Source organism: Lepidochelys kempii, chromosome 21, assembly GCF_965140265.1.
Source record: "Lepidochelys kempii isolate rLepKem1 chromosome 21, rLepKem1.hap2, whole genome shotgun sequence".
Taxonomy (NCBI): domain Eukaryota; kingdom Metazoa; phylum Chordata; order Testudines; family Cheloniidae; genus Lepidochelys; species Lepidochelys kempii.
In genome coordinates, this window is record NC_133276.1 from 7,691,856 (window position 1) to 7,718,713 (window position 26,858).

At 46.7% G+C, this 26,858-nt stretch overlaps 1 protein-coding gene across 2 annotated transcripts in view; it reads left to right on the plus strand.

Moving 5' to 3' along the window:
* The window catches only part of LRRN2 (leucine rich repeat neuronal 2), a 99,122-nt gene that overhangs the window by 18,070 nt on the left and 54,194 nt on the right, over nt 1-26,858 (plus strand). The window contains exon 1 of one of the 2 annotated variants that reach the window (XM_073319620.1): nt 4,536-4,575. The exons of the other annotated variant lie outside the window; for it this stretch is intronic. The gene's annotated coding sequence lies outside the window, so the exon portion shown is untranslated. Of the gene's footprint in view, nt 1-4,535; nt 4,576-26,858 lie in introns of those variants that run through there. 2 annotated transcript variants of the gene reach the window in all.

Here is a 26,858-nt window from a genome sequence, read left to right on the forward strand (position 1 = left end):
TGCTTGTGTTCCTCACTCTGCCCTGGAGGGACCATGTCACAGGGTGCTCTACTCACCGCTCGACGGTGCCTCCTCCTGGCCATTCTGGGGATTAGCTCTGCCTGGCGGGTGCCCTCCGTCATTCTCTGTCTCTCTCTCGGTCTGCAGCCCCTCTCTTGCTCCAGGAGCTGCTGCTTCCTCTTCGTGACTCAGCCCTCTGGCCCGGTCACTAAGCGGTTTTCCCTTCCTTTCCAGGGTATCAAAATCTTTCAGGAACCACTGTCCCAGGCAGTCTTCTCATTCACTGCCCCTTCATGGTGCCACTTCCCCCGGCCCGCCCATATACTGGGCTGCAGCCCAGGGACCCTACAACAAGCAGTCATGGTGTGCATAGTCCCGAACCGTACTGCTGTATCCCTGGACAACTTTCTACCTCGCCTTCTCACCCTCACAGCGACGGCAGCCCCCCGTTGCTCTCAGGTACTGCCCTGTACGCAGGCCCCTCCAGTTCTTGTCCAGCCGTGCTTCATCCCGAATTAATCCTTGCTCCCTGGCTGCTCCTCCAGGTGCAGTGAAGGCGGTTAATTGACACACCTGGTGGCCACCTTAACCCCTTCAGGCCTTGTGTGGGGTGGACAACCCACCACAGACCCCCTCTAGGGGCATGAGGGGAACTCACTCTCCAGGACCCATTCTCTCCTCCTTGGCATCTCTGCTCAGAGTGCCAACAGTATAGGGAAAAGGGGGGAAGATATGGGCTTTGAGCTGTGGCTGCCTCTCCACAAGGACTGGGGATGAGACCAGTTTATGCGTCTCACGCAGGCTGCTGGAGAGCTGTGAAACGGTGACCTCGGTGACGTCTACACGGCAGCGCGTCTCAGAGCCCAGGTCGACTGGCTTGGGCTTTCGGGCCTCACACCACAGGGCTAAAAATAGCCGTGTGGACATTTGGGCTCCGACTGGAGCTCGGGTCCTGGAACCCCATGAGCGGGGAGGCGGGGCGGGGGTCTCTGAGCCCAACGGTCTGCACGGCTATTCGTAGCCCTGCAGCCCGCGCCCATGTCGGTCGAGCCAAGCTCTGAGACTTGCTGTGGCGTGTCAATCGTTGGCTGTGTAGACGTACCCATAGAAGCGGAAAGGTCTGTGTCCCTCACCCAGCACTCTTGGCTATTCGGTCTGCTGCCCCCACCACACACACACAAAATGGAGGACAGCAAATGGGGAAGTTTTTCTCAGCGTCAGCCATCCAACCCGCTAGCTGAGGGGCCTGTGAGCTGAGCTGGGCCCTGAGGCCACGCGGCACCTAGCAGGGTCGGGCCCTGAATCATTTTGCACTTGAGGGGGGACAGAAAGGTGAGGTAAACGGAACACGAGCGAAGGGGGGAGGGGCAAAGTCCTTTCGCAGGTGTTCTGAGGTAGTGACTCCGGAAGAGCAGCCCTCCCCTAGCCCACCCCCCAGTTCTTCCTCTCCCTCATGGAGTGGTATGAACGTAATCTGGAGTTGGGATACAGCTGATGCATTGATCGCCTGGGGCTTAAAGCACACAATGGTCAGGCTTAACCCATGCATGCAGACATGAGGCTCACGCATGCGCTCACACATGCCGACGCATACGCAGGCACCCATGCATACACGTACACGCATCAAAATGCAGGCAGACACTCGCACGCATACATACATGCCCGTCTGCACACGCCCACATGTGCACACGCCAAGGAAAAGGGGCTCTATAACAAAGGCTTTGGTGTTCCTTGCTGAGACTCTGCCTGGCCGGTCTGAGTATTCCCTTCATAACCACGCAAGCTCCTTTCTGCCCGGTGCTTTGTCTCCCCCGCCCCATCACCCCGGTGCGGCTCAGAGCTGCTCCTCTCTTTCTAGCATGTGCCGTGCGCACACCTGAGGAACGAAAGAATATGGCCCCCCGGAACATTGGCCAAAAGCTGTGAATGTCAGTTGCCATGACAACCTTACATTTTTCTTGCACTTCCTAATGACTTATTGGCATTTGTGGTAATTTACAGCTCTCTCTTCGGCAGCTAGAGATTGGCTTGTCTACCCCACCTCCTTCCACCTCAACCTCTTTTGCTGTTAGACATGTTAATTAAGCTGAATTGTGAAAGCAACCGAGCAAGTCTCACATCTCACTCCAGTTTGATGTTTGGGGAATCCACCCCTTCCTCTCATGCGTGCAGCCAACCTTTGTAAATGGATCTACCTCCCCTCTCCCCTCCATAGTACTCCCCACCAGCACTCTCCGAGTGAAACAAATAGACAGGGATTCATTACCCAGCTTGTGGGGAGGTGCTGGTGGTAAATCACTGCTTATTTTGTTCCTGCCACGGCTGGGATGAGGTGAGCAGGATATCTTCATCAGGGATTTGCTTTGGAATCAGTGCCACTCTCATAAGATAGGGCAACCCGCCGTGTTCTAGTGTAGGGTGACCAGTGTCCCAATTTTATAGGGACAGTCCCAATATTTGAGGCTTTTTCTTATATAGAAGCCTATTACCCCCCCCCATCCTGATTTTTCACACTCGCTGTCTGGTCACCCTACTCTAGTGTGCTGAGCACAGCAAGAATCACTGGGGCACAGAGCGAGCCTCCATTTTTCTTCTTAGCCTATGTGCAACGTGCCTCAGGTGGCGTGTGACCAGGATGCATCAGCGAATTTGGGCTGCTGGGGGGATCATTAGCTTCCCCAGCCTGGGCTGGGTTCTGACGGGGAGCGCGACATGAACGCCGATCCATGCCCCCCCCCCCCAGCTTCATTTAAAACAGTAGCACATTCCTAGCCCTTGTGCTGGCGGCAGAGAACAGTTTGAAAATGTGACTCCTAAGGGTTCAAACACCAGAGGGCAAAACAAACAGACAGGCAGACACCCACCCGCCACCCTCAATTTATTACTTTTAAAAATCTTGATTTATTTTTAAGCCACTCCCATGAATTTTGGAGCCTGATTCGCGGTTTTGGAACACTTGGCTTTGGCAAAATACCAAGCGTGTGTCTATACTGCAGTCATGGGGTGGGAGTGCAGGACATGTAGACCTACCTGAGCTAGCTGTCCTCAAGCTGGAGCAGTGAAGATGCAGCAGCCTGGGCTTCATCACGGACTAGTTGCCCACGTATGTACCCAGGGTCCCAGATGGGCTTCACTGCTATTGGTCCCTGAGATAGCTAGACTTAAAGCTAGCTCAGGTATGTCTACATGATCTTACTCCAGTTTATGGGACAGTGGAGGGAGCTGGCTCTGAATACCCCGTGGTTCTAATCACAGAAACAGCTGCAGGAAAGATGAGTGCCTCTCGGGTGTGCCCCGCAGCAGAGGAGCCTGTCCTCAAATCAAAACAACTACAGCAGGACCAGAGAGACTGGAGGAGAAGACAGGCAAACAATCAATAGCAACCGCACTGGCGGTACCATCCGACACTGCACTCAGTCCTCATAGGCTCTAATTGAGGTCAGGGTGCATGTTGGGATGTGCACATGGGGTTTGTGGCAATGGGTGTGGTGTGTTTGTTGTGGGTGTGGTGTCTCTGTGCTGTGCTGTTGGGCTGTGTATGGCTTTTGGGTATGGCTGCATTGTGTGTCGGTGTGTGTGGTATGTTTGTTGTGGGTGAGATTTGCATGTGCTGTGGTGTCTGGGTGGAGGTGTTTGAGGTTATGGGTGTGAGTGTGTTATGTGGGTGCAAGTGCGGTGTGTAGGTGTACTGAGGTGTGTGTGTGCATACTGGAGTGGGTATGGGATGGTGGATGTGGATGTGTTGGTGTAATATACAGTGTGTGGGAGGGTGGGTGTACAGTGATGTGTTGGGGGGGAGTGTTGGTCATTAATGTGTTGTGTAGGGGGGGTGTGTGTGTGTTTGAGATTCTGAGTGTAGATATAGTGCATGGGAGGGTGCTGCACTGGGTATGAGTATGTAAGCTTTCTGATTGTGCTGTCACTTGTGATTCATTGAACAATAACGGGAGGAGGGAGACTACACAAAGAAAACTGTCCATGTGTAATGCCAGAATAAGGCCATGTCCTACCTTAGAAGTGTGCGTGTGTGGGAGGGGGTGTCAGGTGAGGGAAGGCAGAGAGAACTCCATACAGATGGAGGGTCAGATGGCAGGTAAAAGCGGATTCTCCTTTGTCCTGCACCGTGCTTCATTTGCTCCAGTGCAGAGCAGCTGTAAGATGTCACCACTCTGATTTGGCACGCTGTTTTACACTCACTTGGCAACTGGTGTGAGTGACCACGGCAACAGAGAACGGAGCCCACAGAGCCCTGGTCTGAGCATTGGCCGATACGCCTGTTTCAAGGCTTGCTGCCAAGTAAAGAGGTTAAGGCACTTGTCTGGGACCCAGAAGTTGTTGCTCAGTTCCTGGCTTATCCCTAGACTCCTTACGCAGGTCATTTTGTTCATAAAATTGTAATGAATTTAGCTCTCCTCAATACCAATAACTCATCAGCCACTATAATGCAGCTACACTATAACCAGAATCTTGTCTTCACCAAACCACAGACCAGATCCTCAGCCACTGTAAATCAGTCTGTCTCTGCTGAAATCCACGGAGTTACATCGCTTTATGCCAGCTGAGGAGCTTTTTGTGGTAGGTGTGATGCTTTCTACAAAATCCTTTGCCTATACCTTGTCTGGCCTAATTTTAGATAACCCAAGTGGTGGGGCTTTCACCACCACACTGGGGAGACAAAGCTGCAGCTTAATAGACCTTGTTGTCAGAAATTTACCCCACAATATTCAATCTCAATTTTCCTATGCTCAGTTTAATCCTATTACTCCTAAACAACCCTCTATGGACCACTCTAAGTGGTTTCTTTCCCTTCTGGCTATCAGCAGCATGTCATAGCAAGGTGGCTGGCTTATGTTCCAGCAATTGTAACAGGGTTACCCATTGTCTGTTTGTCGCTGGGAATTTTCAGACATCATAGATTATGTGACAGCACATGTCCTGCGTGGCTTGATTTTTATTCTTCCAACCACTTCTGCAGAACATCCTATCTTCTCCTTAGTGAAATGTAGCACCTCAGTTAAAACCAATGAGTTCTTTTTTTTTATTAATATATAATACGATTTTGGATATCTCTTCTAGATTTATTGTATTGGATTAGATGTCTGTTAGTTATTTACAAACTTTACCATTCAGTGTAGCAGGATAGGCTATGTGCATCAGTTCCCAGGGTGGGTTTGAGCCACTAAGTCTTGCTAAAAGAAAAGGAGGACTTGTGGCACCCTAGAGACTAACAAATTTATTTGAGCATAAGCTTTCGTGAGCTACAGCTCACTTCATCGGATGGTAAAAGCACTTCTTGTAGTTTATCTTTAGCAAATCTATAATTTAAAGGCATTTGTTCATAGATTTTAAAACCAGGAGGGACCATTATGATCATCTAGTCTAGTGGATCTCAAACTACTCTGTATGGTGATCAATGGATGAAAAGCCCTGCAGAAGACCTAGGTATAAATAATAATGATTAATATTATTATTTCATTCCCAGCTCTGGCAGAGACTCACTGTGTGACCTTAAGCAAATATCCTAGCCTCTTTGTGCCTCAGTTAATGTGTGTAACATTGTTTAACCACTTTGTAAGAGGTGTTGTAAAGCATCTTGATATCTTTGGATGAAGGGGGCAAGACATGTGCCGTAAAGGTCAAATCCAGCCCCACAGATTCAACCCCTGTTTCCTGAGGCCCCTCTTGGACATGAGGTAATTCTATCGAATCCACTGGAGTTACTGCCAATTTTACATCAATCTGAGAGGAGAATCAGGCTCTTAAAGCTGTTATCATCTGCTTATGTGGGAGGAGTTTGGTGGGAGTCCTAGTTCTCCTTGACAGCTGTCCTGGCATCTCAAACACCATCACTGCCAAGACAGTGCTGCAGAAACTTGCATTGATGTGGTCCATGATGTCAATTACTAGAAAAATCCAGTCTCCGACCCTGTCAACCTGACTCCTCTCATGAGCACATCATTTACAGGCAAGCAAAATATTATCACTAAGCTACCAGGATGTGATGAGACACCAGTGCATGGATGATTTTGAGTGAAATGGTGTCAATTGTCAGACAGGGGGGGAAAGGCCATTGTAGGGAAGAAGGAGACTTGAGAAAAGAAAATGTTTTTTCATCCCTCCATGATAGGCTTCCCCACAATCGTCTGTTTAAAACTTCAGGGGCCAAAAGAGCTCAGTTCCCATTTAGTCACCTACATAAAGTCCAGGGGTAACATTTTCAAAAGTACCTAAGTGACACAGCAGTCTGTCTGACTTAGGAGACTACAGCATTGGCTGCCCTACGAGCATTTTATCATCAGAAGAATATTGGTATCCGATACTGGAAAAGAGCTCCTCGCCTGGATGCCACAAGCTAACCAGCAAAGTGGTGCTTTGTCCCAGTGTAATAAAAGTACTCCCCAGGAATGAAACAATCTATACATGTAAAAGCACAGCTTTGCCAGTATAGTTGCATCTACCCTAGGAACATCTTCTGGCACAGCTATGTCGGTTGGGATCACACATCTTCACACCCTGACTGACATAGTTACGCTGGCAGAAGACTGTAGTATCGATATTTCCTGGGTCTCATTGAAAGTAAGAGGGACTTGAGCCCCGAAGGGTACGTCTACGCTGCACCTGGCTCAGACTCAGGTGTGAGCCCAACCTCCCCCTGCACCGTTCACGCACAAAACTTTCTGACTCAAGTCAGTAAGTTCTTCAGACCCACCTTTTGGGGAGGGGGGAAGTGATATCTGAGCCCAAGTCCTGCTGAATCTCTGGCCCTAGCCCTATTATTTTGCAGGGTGGACGCAAGCCTGGGTCCCCAGCAGCAGACGGCCTGACAGGTGTTAGCACAGCTGTGAGACCTAGGTCCAGCAGCGTGGGCACCCAAGTGCAGGCCTGGAAACAGCGAGTCTGCAGGCATGAGTTCCACAGCCCCAGGTTTACAACGCAGTGTAGACACAGCCTAATTACCTACACCTCTTTTGAAAATGGTACTTAGGATCCTAAATCACTTCTGAAAATGTTACCCCAGATTTTCAGAAGAGCTCAGCAACCAACACACATCCAGCATTCTGGGCTCACCTGCAAATCCAATCACTTATTTAGGCGCTGAAATGCATGCTGAGCTCTCTTGAGAATCTGGCTCCAGATGTGCCCTGTATGATGCTGGACCTCTTCTCCTAGTCTCTCCAGAGCCATTAACTGGTACCCATCACTCTTCCTTTCTTCCAGTGAACAAGTGCCACCAGCAGCAAAAGCTGCTACAAGGTTTCATTCCCACTATCCCAGCCCCATCAACCGAAGAGACTAGAAGGGATCAGGAGGAGAATGGTAGACAATCCTTCTTAATTAGAGATTAGCCTGATCTGAGTCACTTACATGAACTCATGTTGCTGTCCTCCTGACCTTGTGGCTTTTAAAGATTAACCCAACCGGTCTGCACTCTAGAAGCTTCTGCTTGGTTCCCTCTTTGCATGTATGTGGCATTGTCTGCTATTGCTAAAGCTACCCAGTTAATTGGAAACTCCATTTGCTGATATTCAACTCCTCGCTGAAGCTTCTGCCATGCCCTGCGCATGGGATTATCTGCATTCACTCTGCACTGCTGTCCTCAGACAGTTCAAGGAGTGTGGGTTGCAGCTGGGGTCATTAGCATTTCACTCTTCTCTGGGCACTTGGTAGCAGTCACCATCTATTTGTCAGCTGCTGGTGAATCTGCCTTGAAGGTGATAGGCCTGTTCCATTCTTAAGAGGCTCATTTAGTCCACAAATGAAGAGACAAAGGAGACGAAAATTGCAATGGACAAGCTTACATGGGGTGGTTAAGTTTCAGAGTAGCAGCCGTGTTAGTCTGTATTCGCAAAAAGAAAAGGAGGACTTGTGGCACCTTAGAGACTAACCGATTTATTAGAGCATAAGCTTTCGTGAGCTATTGACACCATGACACCTGTCCTGCAGCTCCTGCTTCCTGCAGCTCACCAGGAATTGGGAGCAATCTCCCTGCTATGAACTAGCTATCACCACACTTTTATTTCCTCTCCCCAATAGAACCTGTCAGTCGAAAAGGGCATGGGGTAAAGAGTGAGAGGCAGAAGCAGTGAGCTCAGGGGTGAGTCTGAATGTGATAGCAGGATGCAAAACAAAGAAACATCTGTATGGCAGCTCTGGAAGAAAGGGAATGATGCTGAGGAGACAGCCCTCTCCACAGCGGGGATCAGCTAGGTTTTCTTTCCCTCCTCCCACAGAAGTGGATGTCACAATGCAGCTCTCTAAGCAATTTGATGCTAAGTGCCTTGTTTGAGTCTTTGTTCCCAAATCTCCCTGTCCAAACAGGGAGGGCCAGGATCCCAGGTCTCTTTGCCATCTGTGCAGATGCTGTTAGGTGATGCTTTTAATTTTTAAACATATTTCCTTTCGTTGAAAGCGAACCCATCATTAAAACCAGGGCCACACGAGGATGCAGTCTCCTGCATCTTGCCTCTTTACTGGGCTCTTTTTTTGAGACACTTCCCACCTGGGGCTAGACTGCTTAGTTAAAAAAATATTGTTTCCCACAACATGCATCTCTGGAGAAATAATATAAAATGTAAAATTATCTCTGGAGAAATAACATAAAATGTTATAAAATAATATAAAATGTTCCATCAAGGTTTGGATTTTAATTACATCCAAGAACTTTTTTTCTGACTTTGTTTAATAATCTTTCCCACCCACCACTCACCTCCTAGATTAAAAAAAAAAATTAAAGAGCCTTAATTTATTCATCTCAAAAGATTGACATCAAAGCACTGCAGCCCTGGAACATTCCTGCTTAAAATATCTCTGGGTAGGAGGCAGGAGCATTGTTAAGTGGGTAGAGCAGGGGTGGGGAACGGAAGGTAGGACAATTCAGTTCTATTCCGGGTTTGTGTGAGATTAGAAAATGCGGCTGTAAGAGACTTGCCTGAAGTGGCCCCGGTTGTGCAAAGATTTATGCACGTGCTTAACTTTATGTATGAGGGGTGAGGTCCTGTGCTGTGCCTCTTAGAGGTGAACTCAGAGTTGCAGTCCAGAAGGGGGAGGGGGCTAAGCTGGAATAGTCCCCCCCACCATTATTTAGGCAGCTCTGAGGTTCTGTTAAAGTTACAGCAGCTTTGCTGGGCTGCAGTGCTGCTCAGAATTACCACAGTGCTGCATGCTGCAGCCACACTCTTAACTGGCCTTTCCCACCCCACCATTCCCCCTACTCCAGGGTTTCTGGGGGGGTCCTCAGAAGGCAGCTTAGGCCTGTCATCCACAGTGCCCGAGGTGGGGGAATTCTCCCCCAGCTAGAGTCAGGGCTTCTGGAAGCTTGCCCTGTGCTGCACCTGGTCCGTGGGGAGGGGAAGGAATATAAATCCTCCTGCCCCCGGGCATGAGCCAATCTCACTATTGGGGGTGGGGTCTGGAGGAAACTTTCCCTGGCCTCAGGTTAGTAGCCATCACTGAGCAGCCTGCAGCTGATGCTGATCACTATGGGAGACAGAATTCTAGGCTAGGGTGACCACTCATCTAATCATGTGGCAATTCCCCTGCTCCTTTGGGGGTTGGGTCCGTCTGGTCTTTGGGGATGCTAGGCTGCCATTTTCCCCCAGCATTACCTACATCTACATCTTGCTGCCTTAGACTGCTGCACTCTTGTTCTGGGGATGTTCTGCTTTGACTCTTCACAGGAGGAAATAATCAACCTCCCTGGGCAGTGCCCCCTCGTCTTCGTCCTCTTTGAATTCCACAGCTCACATTTACTTCTCCATGACAGTGCTGTGTGGCATGCAGCCAGCTCCGTTCAAAGGCAAGGCTTTGACATTGCCTGGAGCTCCCTCCTAGACAGGCTCCTCCTGGCTTCAGTGCTGACACGTCTCCCTGGTCTTGCAGAGGGGGAAAAGCTCCCCAAAATAGCAACACCGTGAGAGCCTCAGCATCCCAGCCCTTCCGCCCCCACTCTGGCTTGCTTGTCTGCTGTGTAGGGAATACTGTCTCCGCACCAGTTCGAAAGGCCAGCTGGGGATAGTCACTTGGGCTGATGCAGCAGTAACACACCTGCAGTTGTGCTAGCGAGGAAAAAAATTACCTTGGCCATCAATCTTCTTGCTTTAGGGATAAGATGCTCACCAACTGGGCTGCAGAGAGAGCCTTTCTTCACCACGCAGTGCAGTGTCACACAATTGGAGGGGGACATGGCGGGGGGGGAGGGAGGGGAGCAAGAATGGTTACATTTTCCTATGAAACAGCCAACAGACAGGTTACCAGACTAGAAGGACAGCCCCTTCCAATTCTTATGCTCTAATGAAAGGTGCAAACAGCTCTTGGTCACATGCTGATGTACTGGGTGTGGAATTCATTGTGGCTTGTTCGCTGGATCAGAAGGATGCAAAAATAAATGCAGGCAAATAGGAAGGACTTATGTTAATCCACATGCATCACAAGACATTTTGCTCACAGGTTTCATGCATCTGTGGTCATATTTTTCAGAAGTGCTCAGCACTCAGCAGCTCTAAGTCCATCGGCTTCATTGAGGTGCCTAAATGGGAGCTGAGCTGTTCTGAAAATCTGGCCCCAAATGGTTAACCAGGACCTTGCTCTTTCTTGTACACTGTGGAAATAGCCTATTTTCCTTACTTGCATCGACTGATCAATAAGATGTTTCCATATGCTGGCAATATACAGATGTTGTATACCCAAAATAGACCAATTCCATGTCACCAAAATATGTGGCACACAACTATATATGTCACAATTTCAGTGTACGCACACTCATGCACACACACAAGTCTCATGCTTATTGTAGATGTTGCCATTTCCTAGTACATGTATATATATTGTGACAGGGTCGGGCCAGATGGCTACAGGAGAGTAATAGAAGGCAGATATATTAGCCCCAGGCTAAGTAGGTCCCTTTTCCCTGGGTAAGGTAACAGGGAAGGTTCCAGAACAATCAGGAAACTTCTGGAGACAATTAAGACCGGTTGATTAGAACACCTGCAGCCAATCAAGAAGCTGCTAGAATCAATTAAGTCAGGCTAATCAGGGCACCTGGGTTTTAAAAAGGAGCTCACTTCAGTTTGTGGTGTGCGTGTGAGGAGCTGGGAGCAAGAGGCACTAGGAGCTGAGAGTGAGAACGCGGACTGTTGGAGGACTGAGGTGTACAAGCATTATCAGACACCAGGGGGAAGGTCCTATGGTGAGGATAAAGAAGGTGTTGGGAGGAGGCCCTGGGGAAGTAGCCCAGGGAGTTTTAGTTGTCGCACAGCTGTTCCAGGAGGCACTCTAGACAGCTGCATTCCACAGGGCCCTGGGCTGGAACCTGGAGTAGAGGGCGGGCCCGGGTTCCCCCCAAATCCTCCCAATTCCTGGTCAGACACAGAAAGAGTCGACCTGGACTGTGGGTTCAGAAAAACGGCCAAGCTGAGGGCTGCTGTGAAGCTCCAAGGCGAGCAAATCTGCCAATAAGCGCAAGACCCACTAAGGTAGAGGAGGAACTTTGTCACAATATATATACATACACACACACAATTACTATTATTGTCATAGCTTCTATAGACATACAGTCACATACTTATCAAGTTATCCTCATGATCCTCCAATCGTGGACTAATATTGACATCAAACCTCATGGCTGCAGCCCTAGTAACCCTCCCGGCTCAGTCCTGCACTTGAAAACATCTGAGCAATCCATTCGAGATCCAGCAGGCATTTGTGTCACATATCACATGTGAACGGGAAAGAACTTCATGTGCACTCTGCTCGGTGGGATCTCTATGGAATAATGCAATATTCCCCAGCGAGAAACAGAAGAGACCATGTTTGGATCTGGAGTAAGTTTTGGATGGGGTTTTTGAGGGTTAGGTGTGTGGGTTAGGATCAGCTCTGCAGCTGCTGAAATTTTGCAATCTGTGCTTATAAAACTTTGGCCTCAAATTGTCGCCATCTGTCAAGATCTGCAGTGTGAGATTTTTTTCATCATCCTGGGCCACACCCGAGGCGAAATTCTCTGCTGCATAAATTGATTGTAGCTCCTTTTGGACACAGAGGAGCTGTGCCCCTTCATGGCAGCAGAGCGTGTGGCCCCTGAACTGGATCTGGATTATTGCCTGCTTTTGGTTTGGATCCAACCCAGGGTCAAAACAAGGATTTAGATTGAAGATTAAGGCCTTTGACTCAGAAGCCTCCCAAAACTGGGGGGCAAGGTTCACATTTAAGATTCTGGTTCACCCAAAGAATCTTGCCTACCTGTACCCTATTACTAATCTCTTAGTGTAGCTCTCAAAGCTAGCCCTGGGTGAAGCACTACCCTTTCGTTGTAAAGGGAGCCTGTTTTCAGAGACAAGTTCTGCTATACACAAGGCTCAGTAAACTGCTTGTTCACCTAGCCCTTGATAGATGGAACTCCCGGAACATATTGGTTTTGCGGAATGGGAAGTAATTTTCCTACAGAGGGCAGGGGGGGAGGGACATGGCTCCCTGTTTAGCTGTTCCTTTGGGCTTGTTGCAGACGTGCTAATAAAGTGTGTGTGGATTGACAACAGCCCAGGCTTGTAGCTGGAATGCCAGCATCACTGTTTAATAATAGGTTTCAGAGTAACAGCCGTGTTAGTCTGTATTCGCAAAAAGAAAAGGAGTACTTGTGGCACCTTAGAGACTAACCAATTTATTTGAGCATGAGCTTTCGTGAGCTACAGCTCACTTCATCAGATGCATGCCGTGGAAACTGCAGCAGACTTTATTTATACACAGAGAATATGAAAAAATACCTCCTCCCACCCCACTGTCCTGCTGGTAATAGCTTATCTAAAGTGATCATCAGGTGGGCCATTTCCAGCACAAATCCAGGTTTTCTCACCCTCCACCCCCCCCCCCACAAATTCACTCTCCTGCTGGTGATAGCCCATCCAAAGTGATGGTCCAAAGTGATCACCTGCTGGTGATAGCCCATCCATTCACTTTGGATGGGCTATCACCAGCAGGAGAGTGAATTTGTGTGGGGGGGTGGAGGGTGAGAAAACCTGGATTTGTGCTGGAAATGGCCCACCTGATGATCACTTTAGATAAGCTATTACCAGCAGGACAGTGGGGTGGGAGGAGGTATTTTTTCATATTCTCTGTGTATAAATAAAGTCTGCTGCAGTTTCCACGGCATGCATCTGATGAAGTGAGCTGTAGCTCACGAAAGCTCATGCTCAAATAAATTGGTTAGTCTCTAAGGTGCCACAAGTACTCCTTTTCTTTTTATTTAATAATAAATGCCAAAGGGAAATCAGGATGGTCTGTCAAGTGAAAGCATGCTTGGACCTCACAACTAATTAACCAGGAGAGAGAGAGTTCACAGGACGTGCCACATGTTGGAGTATAGTGTGATTCCTTTAGCTGCTGTGTTCAAAGAGTGGGAGCCATCCAAAGAGGAAATGTGTAGTGTGTAAAATGCAGGGCTGCTTTCTCTATTTGGGTCCATGAGTGGATGTTCTTAGAGACCCCCAGTCCTCCAGTTATTCATGGAAACTGTTCTATTCTGGCTGGTTCCCTGAAGAGGATATAAAAATAACCATCAGCTAGAGGCACTGTAAGAAAGAATATCCAACTTTTGTGGAGAAACACGCCACTACAATCTACGCCACTTTCTAAATAGTAGCAGACAGCTGGTGTGAAAGCACAGGACTGGGAGGTAGGCAGTCCTTTTCACAGCCCTCGAGGCCCTTTCCAGCGCTATATTTCTATGATTCTATGACATCGGGAAACAGAATTTTCAAAAGTCACTAGTGATTTCTGGGACTGTGCATTTTTGGGTGCTCAGTGTGAGATGCCTTCAAGGGGCCTTGTTTTCCAGGTGTGCTGAGCACCTGCTATCTGAAAATCAGTCTCTTTTGAGGTGTCTCATGTAGGGCAAGCAGAAATTTAGGCATCCCAAATCACAACCTAGGGTTTGATTCCTAACCCTGACAAAGATTAATCTAGTTGCCCTCAGGTGACTCACATCCCAATTCAGTGCCTCAGTTTCCCCATGTATAAAACGGCACAATAAAGCCGTACCTACCTCACAGGAGTCTTGTGAGGCCTCTCTTATTCATGTGCAAATGTAGAGTTTGTTTGAAAATGGGACAGTTTTCCTCCCCCACAAAAAGTTCTTCGGAAAATGTTGTTGATATAAAATTTTCCATCCACCTCTTTGTGAGACACTGCATGTAGAGATGGGCATGAGCCGAAGCCCTCAGTCCATCCCCAGCTGGACTCTGGGGAACATTGATTTGGATGCTGGGACTTGCCTGAAATCTGTAATGAGCAGAATTGGGACCCCAGCTCTGAAGTTCCAATGTGATTCTGTGTTTTGCAGCTCAGACCCATGTAGTTTGGAGTTCCTCAGGCAGAAGGCAGTGTAAGAGCAAAAGCGTTATTAATCATAGAATATCAGGATTGGAAGGGACCTCAGGAGGTCATCTAGTCCAACCCCCTGCTCAAAGCAGGACCAATCCCCAATTTATGCTACAAATCCCTAAATGGCCCCCTCAGGGATTGAACTCACAACCCTGGGTTTAGCAGGCCAATGCTCAAACCACTGAGCTATCCCTCCCTTAATGATCACGATTAAACCCTCAGGGGTCTGCCAAAGCAGCCTCAGCAGATGAAGGTCTGCAGTCTCTTACAGTTTCACACAACCTCACCCCCTCCAGCCACCAGCATATGTTAACCCCATCCTAATAGCCACCAAAATCAAGGTCACTTCTCAATCAGCTCCAAACCTGAATCTAAATTCACACTGAATCTAAAATGGGAAGGCAGCCCAAGGCCCGGCACAGCAGGCTGTATGGCATATCTCACCACTTCTGGCTTAAGCTCCTTCCACAGCCAATTAACATTGCTTCTTTATTATCTGAATTCTAGTAGCACCCAGAGGCCCTGGTCAAGATGAGGACCCCATTGTGCAAGTCACATGTGATAGAGACAGACACTGCTCAAATAGCTTACCATCTAAAAAGACAAGGCAGGCAAAGGAAGGACTGATCTCTCCATGTTACAGCTGGGGAACTGCGGCACAGAGACATGAAGTGACTGGTTCAGGGTGAGACAGGGAGTCTGAGGCAGAGACGGGAATTGGGGGCCCAGTCCAGGGACTTACCCACATCAGCATTCCTACTGGGCATCATTCCAGAACAACGGGAAGTGGTCTGTCCACTCAGCCTCTACAAAGCATTCTCCAGCCAGCTTCCTCTCCCCTCATGCCAGCCAGGAAAGTGAAGGCAATATGAGGAATTGAATGATGACACAGAATTTATTGGTGCCCCACTAGACAGGGCAATATCAACATCGTATAGTTGAAGCCAACTTGTCAGGTGCAGGGAAAGCTATCCCAGCTTTGAACCACTGGGAATCCAGTTCTGAGCAGGTCAGTAATGGAAGGAAACAGAATCAGCAGCTGATTTCCAGGACTTGTAAAAGACTTGCTGAGCCCTGAGAGGAGCCCTCTCATGTTGATCGCTTTTCAGACTAGGCACTGTTCAAAGACATGCTGTGAAAAGACCCAAAGGTTCCCTCCCCCCATACTTGTTTTACCTTTTAAAGATGTTAAGAAAAAATACCCTTGCTGTTCTTTTTGTGGGGGAATGCCAACACCCTGGATAACAGCAGCAGGAGGGATGTGAAACAGTGACACATGGCACATTGTTCTAGCTATGGCACAGTCCCTGAGTGGCTTGCCCATGGCAGCCCTTCCAATGAATAGGTGCATGGCAGGAAGGGAGGCAGAATCAGTCTTGGGGTGCCATAAAGCTTATGAGTTAAGGGTCTTATTATTCATAAGAAATATGGTAATTTACTGGCTAATGTGAATGTGCAACACTGCCAGCTGCTGGATGTAATCCAAACTGAGCAACCTTGTGTCTTAGGCCCTATACAGAAACAGCACTAAAAGATTCTCCTTTAGATCAATGTGGCAGGGCCTGCACTTTGGAACAAAATGACCCGAGTTCTATCCATGAACTGCCAGACACCCAGGGTGTGCCGCACCGTAACAACCATGAGCTGACTATGCATTTGTCTCGCAGCTTTGCCCTTCTGTAGCACCGCTCTCTCTCCAGGGTCTCAACACATTTTACAAATAGTATTTCATTAAGAATCATCGGCTTGGTAAACTGAGTGTCAGAGTGGATAAGTGACTTGCCCAAGACCACATACTGGCCAAGTGGCAGAATTAGGAATCAGACTCATGAGCCTTGCTGCTTAGTGCCATGTGTTAATCACAAGACCATGTGACCTCCTGTGCTTTGAGAAGCAAAACACTAGATGAGGGGCTGAATGGCAAGTTTCTCTAGAACAAGTTTAGACAGAACTGGTATTTCTCTCTCAGCCTGATGCCTGCAGTTGAAAGGGGTGGGAATGAAGCCCAAATATTCATTCACCCTGTGAGAGAATGATCAAGCCCTGAGAGCACAATTTCAGGGCCTGATCCGCAGCCCACTGAAATCAATGGACTCACATAGACTTCAATGGGCTTTGGATCAGGTCCCTAACATCAAAAGGCACTGAGCTGAAACCTGCATCCCACATCTGCTTGGAAAGGAAAGGTGTGGTCAGAGAACTCGGGCGAACTCCAGAGAGGCAAACAAATGTGCTTGCACAGGTCTGTGTTGAGGCAGAAAAATACGAATCAAAAGCATAAGGTCTCAATTTTAATTAAAATCTGGCACCTTCCTTCTCTCTGACAGACCAATTAAGAGTTATAATTACATCATGGTGCTAGTCTGTAACAACCCTTTCCCTCAACTCCCTAGAGATGAAGGACAAGAAAGACTCTCTGGCATGGTAGATTTGATTGATGCCATCCTGTTTATGGGTTCTGTTTTGATGTAGGAGCAGCAACGCCTGGTTATGCTTAAAAGCCCTGCAGCTTTCTAGCTAGGAAGGCAGCTTTCTTATCTCCTCTCCAGCCCCTTTAGCTGAGTGGGAGAGTAAATACATAAGAGGGCAAACCCACTTTCATCTTTCATCACTAGGCAGGCTGGGCACTTCTAATTGTATCGTGCTGTCTCACAGACCTTCACAGATTCTCTCCCTTGAATGCCAGGGGAATGGGCACTCAAGGGCTGTGAATGTATTGTCAGAAAAGTGACTGTAAAAGTGCATATTTATCCTGTCATGCTCTAGCAAAGTGCTGGTGATTTCCACCTCTCAGCTGGTCAACTGATGTCTTCCATTAGTTTAGTAATAGGATGACAGACGGGGGCTTTGATTTTGTACTTTCACCCCACACACTGATGGTGATTTTATAATGAATAATAGGAGACACATGTATGTTCTGACAGGTTTCAGAGTAACAGCCGTGTTAGTCTGTATTCGCAAAAAGAAACGGAGTACTTGTAGCACCTTAGAGACTAACAAATTTATTTGAGCATGAGCTTTCGTGAGCTACAGCTCACTTCATCAGATGCATCAGGCTGAGAGAGAAATGTATGTTCTGTTTCACACAAGGATTTCAAAGCTCTTTGCAAATACAGGACAATGCCCTGGGGTGAGTTGTCAGAAGCAGGGACTGAACCTCAGACTTCTGGATCTAAAAGCAGGAGCATTGTGCTGCTCAAGCTAAAAGATCCTGCCCGGGTCATTCAAAGGTTGTACAGATTCATGATTCTAGTATGAATGTAGTCCAGCCACCAGAGGAAGACAGAGAGCCACCCAGTGTTAGCCTGGTTTACAAAACCATGAACAGGTGATGGGAAAATGCCCGATATTTTTAGTGGGAAATTTTGAGAAAACGTGGTGGGTTTTTATGCAAAATACCCCAAGGGAAAAAATGTTCAGCGTAAAAACAAGCAAGCAAAAGAAACAAAAAACCCACCCCACCCCCCGAAAACAAAAACTGACAAAGGTTCTTATTTTCAAAACCTGGTTTTGGTCGTTAAATGAATAAATAAATAAATAAATAAATCAGAAACTAAAACCGGCACTTTTTTTTCTCAAAAAAAAAAAATTTTTGTATCAAAATCTGTTTTTTTTAACCAAAATATTTTGATTTTCATCAAAAAATACAAAAAAAAAAAAAGATGAAATTTGCCTGCAACAATGTTTGGTTTGGCTGAAAAGCCATTTTTCATCCCCCCCACCCCGCCCCTCAAAAAAAAGTTTGGATGAAAAAAAATCAGCCAGCTATAGTTGTTATCCTGGCTTTATAAATAAAGAAACTGAAACGAAGGAACGCCCAGTGGCGAGAAGAGTAGCCTATGACTGGGAAGACCTGGGTTCAAGCCCCCTGCTCTGGCACAGACCTTGTGACCTTGGGCAAGTCACTTGGCTTCTTTGTACCACCATCAATTAAATGGAGCAAAAACGCCTTCCCTCCCTCACAGGGGATAATACATTAAAATTGTGAGGTGCTCAGATACTGTAGTAATGAGGGGTTTACAAGTACTTAAGATGGCATCAGAAGGTGAAGTGACTTGTCCAGGATCAAACAGTGACTCAGTCAGTAAAAGACCCTAAGCATCCTGTTCTGCTCACAGTCCTGCAACGAACATATAGGAGGGAATTCCTCCCAAACACTCCCAGCAACAGAGACAGGCCTTTGTTGCTCTCCAAGGTGCTGAGTTTCCCATGCACTGAGCAGAACAAGGCCAGGTTCCCCAGGCACCAAGTGGAAGGAGCTACATAGTTCTCGCTCCAAAGAGTTTAATTTCCTCTGCAGGGTTCAAAACCAATCCACCTGGGATTGCGAACCATTAATTTCCCCAATCTGCAGAACGATCAGCTTCTGAGAGAAACAATTAGCTGGTCACAAATTGTAATTGTCATCTCACTTCTGATTTTAATTTGGAGTAATGAAGGCTAAGTGATTCTCTCGAACTTCTTCCCCCTCAGCTCCCCCCATCCCTAACCTGCTGTGGTATTGTCATCAGCAGAATTAACACTTGGTGGCACTTGTCCCAGTGCTTCCTCTCCCTGGAGAGCTGAGTACGCGGGGCCAGGCTGGTGGAAATAATTAATTCCTGTTGTAGGCTGTTTGTTTTCAGATATCATTTCCAATAAAAGTTTTATTTCAGGGAATTCACTGCCTGTGTCCACATGCTCTGGTTTGTTACTGTTGTTAGCTTTCCCTGCAGCCCTTTGAATTGGAGGTTGTCATTTAATCTTCATCCCTTTAACATGCTGGGTTTTTTTTTCCTTTCTAACTTTGACTCCCTATCTGCTTGTACGTCTCTCTGTCTCTTTCTCTCTCCCCCTGTATCTCTCATGTTATCATCTGCATCTCCTCTGGGATCCAGCTGCATTTTCAAATGAACTTGTGATTTCACCACAGCTTGCTTTTCACTTTAGTATTTAACTTAGATTAAAGCGGGCAATCCCTGGACTTCAACTACCAAGGGGCTCTTCGATGTAATAGTGGTTGGAAGTTGAACTGTGTCTATAGAAGTAGGGATGGGAAAAGCCAGTGGAATTTGAGAAATTGCAACCCGCTTGAACTGCTTTTGGGGCTTGCAAAATGTCATGCTCACAAACCTTTCCCCCCCGTAATGTAAACCAGGCATGGAAGGTTGGCATGAGAATTTAGCAGCTTAGGCACCAAATCCATTCTCACTCCCTTTGCATCTTCCAGCCTGAAGAAACCCAGGGTATGATCCTCTCCTGTGCAGCATCTTGTGTGCAGTCATTTAAACCAATGCAAAGTGACTGTAAAATGCTTCCAAATCAGAATGGTGGTGTTTTGGGTACACTTTGCATTTATTTTGCACAGGTGTAAATCACTGCATGAGAGGGAAGGCAATGAAATATTAGGCCCCCAGCGTACGTTACAAACAGATACAAAAACTAAGAGTAGGAGCCACTTCTGGGGTGGGGCACAGCAACTGTTTAATAGCACACAGAACCAATTAAAACTAAAGGGGGAGCTTGAAGTTGAGAGGCTGTAATTATCCAAACTGGAATTGGGCCAGGGCACCAAAGTTTACACCCCCATGTTTGTGGAAAATGTAGCCTTTGTGGACCCCAAGTGATCAAGACCCCACTTTTATACTCTCATCCAAAAATCAGCAACTCCAGCAGCACAATGTCCCCTGACACCATGCTGGGGCATTGGTTCAGTATTGACTCAAGGAGGACGACTGCAGCAACTAGGTGTGCCTTCTGCTGTTCAAAACAGATTTACACCACTACATAAGAAGATCTCTTAGGAAAAAGTGCCACCCCCAGTCTTTTTGTTTGTTTGATTGCAACAAACTTTTGATGATGATGAAATCTTTTTTAGGATCACTTAAATAACTGAAACCATTTCCTGCTCATCAAATTTCTGCAGCAGCACAGTATATAGTCAGTATCAGTATTGTGTGACTTAAATTGTACATCAAAACCAATTTCCTATCTGGTGATGTTCCACCTGATAGCCAGGACAACCCTTTTATTTCACTGGCCCCATAGTAATTTTGTTTCTCTGATTCTCCCCCATTGCCTACTGATGAGTTGAAGATGATTATTCCACAGCTGTGCCCCATCACCTGCTCTCTCGATTCTTGACCCAAATGGCTGCTATGTTATGTAGACATCTTGGGCTCAGTTATCACTGATCTGCTTAGCCTTTTGCATGCTACTGGTCAAAGCCCATCTTGCTTAAAGATAGAACCAATGAATATGCCTAGAAGGCCCAGGTCTTCTAATATGGATCCAGCTAAATTCAGTTTGATCTCTAGCCTTTCTTTTATCTCAAAGGTGGTTGGAGAAGATTTGACTGGCTCCCCCAAATCCTTCTCCCTATATAAAATATTCATACTACTCCCCCCTCCCACACCCCCAATGACTCTGCAGTAGCCTGCAGATTGCTGTTGACCAAGGGCTAATGTGATGGTTGGATGTATAAACAGGTGACTATCAAGTAGGAGTAGAAAGGTTATATTGTCTCTGTGTTTGGCACTGGTGCAACCACTGCTGGACTACCCTGTGCAGTTCTGGTGTCCACAATTGAAGAAGCATGTTGATAAATTGAAGAGGGGTCAGAGAAGAGCCAAGAAAATGATTACGGGATTGGAAAATATGACTTCTAGTGATAGACTCAAAGGAGCTCACTGTGTTTAGCTTAACAAAGAGAGGTCAAGGGGTGGCTTGATCCCAGATTCTAAGTACATGCATGCAGTATAGAAATTTGATAATACAGGGCTCTTTAATTTAGACAACAAAAATGTAACAGGATCCAATGGCTGGAAGTTGAAGCTAGACAGATTCAGACTAGAAATAAGGTGCACCTCTTTAAAATGAGGGTAATGAAACATTGGAACCATTTACCAAGGGTTGTGGTGGATTCTCTATCATTGTATATTTTTAAACAAGATTGGATGTCTTTCTGAGAGACCTACTCTAGTTCAAACAGGAATTAATTTAGAGCAGTCCTATGGCCTGTGCTATGCAGGAGGTCAGATGAGATGATCTACAGTGGTCCTTTCTGGCTTTGTAATCTATGACTAATGCTGCTCCTTAGTGGATGCTTTTGTTCAATTTGCAAGTTCCTTGTTTACCGTCCTTGTTCCAAAAAGCTTAATTTGTGTTCCCTACCCTGGGACCAGACACTTCTGGGGTCTCAATGGCTAGCCTTTGTCCTGATTCTTTTCGAGCCAGTTTTACACTGCTTTATAACATCATTGACATAAATGAAGTTGCTCCTGATTTACTCCAGTGTCAGTGAAAGCAGACGCAAGCCCCTAGGTTTTATTTAATTACAATCGTAGTCTACTGTATGATGTCTTTTATGTAGAGAAGGGGCCAGAGTTTCAAAGTAGGGACCAAACTTCCCCACTGTTTGGGAGCATTTGGGTTTAGACTTTTCTTCAGTTATCACATAACATGATTCACCAACATGGTCACCAGTGCCATCTGCAGGGTGAAGATGATATTCCCCCCGAAACAGCTGCTTGCTTTCCACAAGCGCACTCAATCAAGGGTGTCATCATAGATTCTGTAGATTGACCAAATCAAAGCTACATTGTTTCCTCTGATGCAGCAGCTTCAGGCGTCACCAGTGACGGGCCACTTCACTGGGAGCGCTCTCTGCCATTTGGATAATGACAGCTTATGGATTCGTGACTCAGAGTCGCTCTGGGATTCTGAGCCCTCAGCTGACTTTTGCAGCCTTCGCACAAGGATGGTGCCTTATCAGGGCCTTAAGGATACAGTTAGATCCACTTTATTATTGTTTGGCCAAGTGCCAAAATCTTGCGTTGCATCACCACATTCCTGCTGCAGTTCTTTGTTTTGTGGGTGATAGGCTAAACAGATTCACATGGCGCCCTATCCACCAGCTGACTTAAGCTCTAAGGGACTGACCAAAAACCTACTGAAGTCAGTGGAAAGACTCTCGTTGACTTAGTGAGCTTTGGAGCTATGTCCTGCTATCCAATTGTAAGAGAGATTGACTGATTGACTGGAGTGAACTGATTTATATGAGCCTTGAAAATAATAAAGCACATTTCTGGCTTACAACCCCTTCATGAATTAATATTTCACTGCAGTTGTTGAATGTCTTCCATGTAGAGAAGTAATTTACAAATAGTAATTGAGCTTGTGTAGCTCAATTATCCCTACTTTATAGAGAGGTAAACAGAGGCATACAGATGCTGTAAACTGGCAAAGGAGATCAAGCTAGGAAAACACCTTAGAGTTCCTGACTCCCAGTTCCATGTTGCAAAACACATAAAACCTTCCCAAAAGTCAAGTCTCTATAAACCATTTGGAAAAGGGTCTGTGACTGCCTGTTTGTAGAGCATCCAGCCCAGTCTAAGGCCCTGATCTAGTGCCTTGGGGAACGATCTCAATAAAAACAATAAGCAGCCTTTTTGTTCCATACATTCAAGCAGCCACTTATGGACGATGAACATTAGCTTCAGCATCTCTGGCTGTTTTGAAGCTTAACATATAGGGGTAGATTCTCAGCTGGTATGAATCGGTGTGGCACTATTGACCGGGGGGGTTCACCTTCCTCTGCAGCATGGGGCATGGGTCACTTGCTGGAGGATTCTCTGCACCTTGAAGTCTTTAAACCACGATTTGAGGACTTCAATAGCTCAGACATAAGTTAGAGGTTTGTTACAGGAGTTGGTAGGTGAGATTCCGTGGCCTGCATTGTACAGGAGGTCAGACTAGATGATCATAATGGTCCCTTCTGACCTTAAAATCTATGATTCTGTGATTTCAATGGAGCTTTGCAGGTTTACATCAACTGCGCACCTGGCCTCAAACCCATCCACATGATTCAGCTTTTTGAACTCATTTTGGTCGTGTGGCACATTTAAAGTGAATAGCCTGGGGCCAGCTGCCCAAGGGGAACTTTAGGAAGGTAAATATGATTGATATTTTTTCTACCTTGCAAGGAAGAATAACTTTGCATGTCAGTTCTGTGGTAGATTTTTGTCCTGACTATAGCTCTTTGAATGTCTCTTCTTTATCTTCTCTTGTGCTTTTTCAAACAATACTTTTAGGATTTGAGGTTTTTATTACAGCCCTTTAAACCAATACAGGCATATTTGAAAGCTCCTCCAGAAACTGCCACTTTCCCTTTTGTTTCTTATATGAATGGATGAATACCTGCTCAGTGCTCATTCATGGCAAATATGATTTTCTATCTTTTGGAAAATAGTATTTTGTCAGTTTCTACTAAGGAATCAAGCCCTAGGGGTGTTTTTTTCTCCTTGAAGTACATCCAGCCAGGTAAGCAGAAGCAGGCTAAGGTGGAGAGTTTGGGTGCATACATTTCCAGGGATTGGAGTAGTTTTAGGGGCACAGCCATTCAAAATTTGGGCACACACTGGTTGCGTCTCGCACACTGATCCTCTGCTTGATGTATTTTATTATTATGGCTATTTATTTATTCTTACGGTAGTGCCTAGGGACCAACCAAGACCAAGGTCCCATTGTCCTAGGAGCTGTACAAACACAGGCACTTGTGATTGTACAAAACTTTTACAATCTGAACACACAGGATAGTGGTATCCCCATCATGTGCCATTTCACAAATCATCGCTCAAATACAATCTCTCCTACGTTTACAGCCAGGCTGAGTTATTTCCATTTGTGGATGGGACATAACCTAGTTTTTAACTGTGTACCAGAAATGCAATAAAGCCTTGGACACAGTCAAGTCTTTCGCACAGTTCAGGAGAACAGCGAAGGTCCCATCTACACTACAAAATGGAACAAACTGGAATGCTGTAACTTGGTCCCTTGAAACAGATGCAATTATAGTACAATTGGGGCCGATGTGTCATGGTTGCCCTGAGATAGAAAGATAGAACATGTTGTTGTTAATAGGCCAGGTAGGGTGTACAGTAGCTTGTCAGTAGGCTGGTCTGAAGGCTTGAGATGCATCTTTAATGCTCTTCATCTTACAGGCTAAAGCGGCTGTTGCTCTGAAGAGCGCACACGTCAGTCCAGTAACAAATGGGTTAACCAGAGACCGGTTTTCGTGAATGAAAATTTCTGTCAACAGGGTCACCAACAAAATGGCCTGGTTGAGAATACTCTTCCTGCTGCTGCTGCCTTCCCCTACCCTGCCCATCGTCTCCAGGCTCGGGAACAGAGCTAGACTGGACAAAGTATTTCCCTGTCAAGCTGTATTGGGTTGTGTGGGGGTAATATATATCCATCCCCTCCTCTCTGCCCCCTGCCTTCTGGAAAGAGCCTCAGTGACAGGGCCCTGTGTATAAAATTGATGGGTAGAGACAGAATCTTCGCTGGTCTCCATAGAAACATAGACTTAGTTCCCTGAAGAGAAACGATGTGAAAATAAAAGATTTCTTCATGTGAATGAATAATTTTGGAGCAGTAAATCACTCTGTCTGCACGGGTTTGGTTATGCTGGCAGCTTTCAGGAAATAATACACTGGAACCCACTGAATACAAGGAGGACTTATCTTCTGATTTACTGTGAGTGGGTCTTACCTCAAAGGGGACCCTTCCAAGGTGGCACTGGGGGAAAGGGTGCAAAATACTAGCTAATACAAGGCCAGAAAGCTTGAAAGTCCAGTCTGTACTGACAGCTAAAGCTCAAATGGTGCCAGACTGGGTCTAAGCACTTGTCTACACTGCAGATTTTGGCCAGGACTAGCTGCCCCAATGTGTAGACAATCTAAACTGCTCTGAGATGTCACTGGCACTGGTGCAGCTTAGGCCATCTTGAAACGCTCTACGTTAGTAGTGAAATTGAAGTCAAGGGGAATTCTGGGAGGCAGTGACTTCGATGGAGCCAAGATATCACCCTCGTGGTTTGTCCTGGTGCAACACCAGTGGTTATAATTCGGGCATATACTTAGTCTAGCTGGGCTAAGAAAATCCAGACAGTCTGGTTGTAGTCCCACTGACCAGTGGTGGATTCACCCTTTCTGGTGCCTTCAGCAATGATTAATTTTGCTCCACCGAGGTCAGGACACTTGTTCCCGTTCCCTGGAGTTTCCCCTGTAGGAAACTGGTGCTTTCAGCAAATCCACCTATCCTTTAAGTATAAGGGAAAATATACTGGACAAAGTATCCGTGTAATCAGAGAGCATCCACTAGGCAGTAGTGAAAGGTGGAGTGAGTCAAATGGAAATGGAAACATCCTGCAAAAAATCTGCATGCGTGTGTATGTGTGTCTTTTTTTTTTTAATGGTTGGCCTTTGCCCTTTGTTTGCAGCCAGCTTTGACCCATAGGCTCATACATCACTGTCCATGGTGCACATGTGCTGTTTAACTCCTTTAGGCGTGCGTGAGTTACGTGAGGAGTTTACAGATTGGTGACCAAGTGTTAGATTTAAATTCCTGAGAATCCCGGTGGTTCCCACCTGAGAATCCCAAGAGGGAGCTTGGTCTAAATGTACTGTGTACACTGCTGCTCCAATATACCTGCTAGCAAAGGGCGGGGTCTCCTTTAGCGCAGATGGTACAGTAGGTTGGGATTACATGCTGTAACCCGTCCATCACAGATGCATGGTGCTGAGTGCAGGCTGTGGGGTATCTGTATGGTACATAAAGCCACCGACTGAGTATTACAGGAGAGCACCACTTCTAAAACATGGCATCAGAGCTATGCCATTCAGCCCAGCTCCCTGCAGTAAGGACCAACGCTGGAGTTTGAAATGAACTGTGGAAAATTCTCAGTCACTGGAAGGAAAAAGGTTAACCCTTTCCCTGCCAGCCTCTGGGTGGGGTATATGTGTCCAGATACAGGGAGAACCCTTTAAAGGTTGGATGTTTGGATTGGGGCTGGATATGCTCTCTCAAGATCATATACTTATCCCAAGCTGAGTGAAACAATCTATACTTCTTATGCTGGAAAAATGCACAGCACAGGCTTTCTCACTGGATCTCCAGCATTCCCACATCAGGGCAAGGCTAGGAGTAATGGGGGTCCAGACTTACCAAAGGCCTTTTGTCACTTCCTCTTCATCTCCCCCAACTCTAATTCAGACCTCCAAAGGGGAGCTGGGGGTGGGGGTTGTGAAGGAAGGGCAAGGGAGAACCTGAGCAGCCACAGAGAACCTGCCTCCATAACACACATTGCTGTGAGGAAGGGTGGGCTGGGGCTTAATGTAGCGGATGGGGAGTTAGAAGCTCCAAATCCAATTCCTGGCTCTGCCACAGACTCCCTGTGTAACCGTGGGCCAGTCACTTTCTCTCTCTTTGCTTCAATTCTCCACCTTTAAAACAGTGATGATAATCCTTCCTTCATCTTGTCTGCTTAGCCTGTAAACTCTTAAGTGCTGGGACTGTCTCTCACTGGGTGGGTAGAACCATGGATCACCCTAGGCACTCCTGTAATAATAATAATAATAATAATTAATAATAAACTTCCCCTCACGCTGGTGTAATGCCGTTGGCCTCTCTGGAGCGACACCTGACTTATACCAGTGCAAGCGAATGGA